Source organism: Panulirus ornatus, chromosome 70 (genome assembly GCF_036320965.1).
Source record: "Panulirus ornatus isolate Po-2019 chromosome 70, ASM3632096v1, whole genome shotgun sequence".
Classification (NCBI taxonomy): Eukaryota; Metazoa; Arthropoda; class Malacostraca; order Decapoda; family Palinuridae; genus Panulirus; species Panulirus ornatus.
The window spans coordinates 14,046,693-14,048,908 of NC_092293.1; the positions used below are offsets into that span (position 1 = coordinate 14,046,693).

Here is a 2,216-nt window from a genome sequence, read left to right on the forward strand (position 1 = left end):
ATTCATCCCATTCCTCCCCCACTCCCCTTACTTCCATTGTTTTCACCTTTTTCCATTCTGTACTCAGTCTCTCCTGGTACTTCATCACAAAAGTCTCCTTCCCAAGCTCACTTTCTCTCACCACCCTCTTCACCCCAACATTCACTCTTCTTTTCTGAAAACCCATACAAATCTTCACCTTAGCCTCCACAAGATAATGATGAGACATCCCTCCAGTTGCACCTCTCAGCACATTAACATCCAAAAGTCTCTCTTTCGTGCGCCTGTCAATTAACACGTAATCCAATAACGCTCTCTGGCCATCTCTCCTACTTACATACGTATACTTATGTATATCTCGCTTTCTAAACCAGGTATTCCCAATCACCAGTCCTTTTTCAGCACATAAATCTACAAGCTCTTCACCATTTCCATTTACAACACTGAACAACCCACGTATACCAATTATTCCCTCAACTGCCACATTACTCACCTTTGCATTCAAATCACCCATCACTATAACCCGGTCTTGTGCATCAAAACCACTAACACACTCATTCAGCTGCTCCCAAAACACTTGCCTCTCATGATCTTTCTTCTCATGCCCAGGTGCATATGCACCAATAATCACCTATCTCTCTCCATCAACTTTCAGTTTTACCCATATTAATCGAGAATTTACTTTTTTACATTCTATCAGATACCCCCACAACTCCTGTTTCAGGAGTACTGCTACTCCTTCCCTTGCTCTTTTCCTCTCACTAACCCCTGACTTTACTCCCAAGACATTCCCAAACCACTCTTCCCCTTTACCCTTGAGCTTCGTTTCACTCAGAGCCAAAACATATATATATATATATATATATATATATATATATATATATATATATATATATATATATATATATATATATATATATATATATATATATCTTCTTTCATACTATTCGCCATTTCCCGCGATAGCGAGGTAGCGTTAAGAACAGAGGACTGGGTCTTTGAGGGAATATCCTCACCTGGCCCTCTTCTCTGTTCCTTCTTTTGGAAAAAAAAAAGAAAAAAAAAAAAAATCGAGAGGGGAGGATTTCCAGCCTCCCGCTCCCTTCCCTTTTAGTCGCCTTCTACGACACGCAGGGAATACGTGGAAGTATTCTTTCTCCCCTATCCCCAGGGAAATATATATATATATATATATATATATATATATATATATATATATATATATATATATATATATATATATATATATATATATATATATATATATATATATGTATATATATATGTATATATATATATATATATATATATATATATATATATATATATATATATATATATATATATATATATATATATATATATATATGTATATATATGTATATATATGTATATATATATATATACATGTATATATATATATATATATATATATATATATATATATATATATATATATATATATATATATATATATATATATATATATATATATATATATATATATATATATATATATATATATATATATATATATATATATATATATATATATATATATATATACATATATATATATATATATATATATATATATATATATATGACAACATCATCAGTTAAGAATTACCATATCACTGGTTAAGGAAAAGCTACTAAGGGCTTGTATAAGCCAATACTGGGAAGAATTATGAATGTCAACAAAGAGAAGTCAAAAGCAGTGCAAGGCAAATAACTAACAAGACATTCGAGGGTAGATAAAGATGAGAAAAAATCTAATTTATGAAAATGGGAAAGGTCTGGGTTAATAGTAAATACAGAGCAAGGACATTTATTTTATTTATATTTATCCCAGAACCCATTTCAATTAAGAATTCCAGTGTTACCCAAGACCTTTCTAAAGGCTCCTGCAGCCCATAGCAAAACTACTACAGGAATAAGAAGACTCCTTTGAAGTATGAACTGAGACTGTACTCCAAATGACAGCCTCAGCAAAGGTGATTTTCACTTAAAGTGTAACCTGGAGTAGGCGTAGTCCAATAACAACGTGAAGGGGACTTGTACTGGAAAACATACAGGTGAGGTAGCTTGTGGTGTCATAGGAAAAGGAACACGTATAAAGGATACAAAAGTGAAGTGTGCGTGTTAGTGACAGCAGTACAAGCAGAGAATGTGCATAATACAGCAACCCATCTAAGGGATAACAGCAACAAAAGAGCTTAGCTAACTATGGGCAT

The 2,216-nt window shown here is 32.4% G+C and overlaps 1 protein-coding gene across 1 annotated transcript in view; it reads right to left on the reverse strand.

Moving 5' to 3' along the window:
* Positions 1-1,916: 1,916 nt before the first annotated feature.
* LOC139747772 (uncharacterized) overlaps positions 1,917-2,216 on the reverse strand; it is a 1,102-nt gene continuing 802 nt past the window's right edge. Inside the window, exon 1 of the mRNA XM_071660357.1 lies at positions 1,917-2,216. This exon is cut by the window's right edge and continues 802 nt beyond it. The gene's annotated coding sequence lies outside the window, so the exon portion shown is untranslated.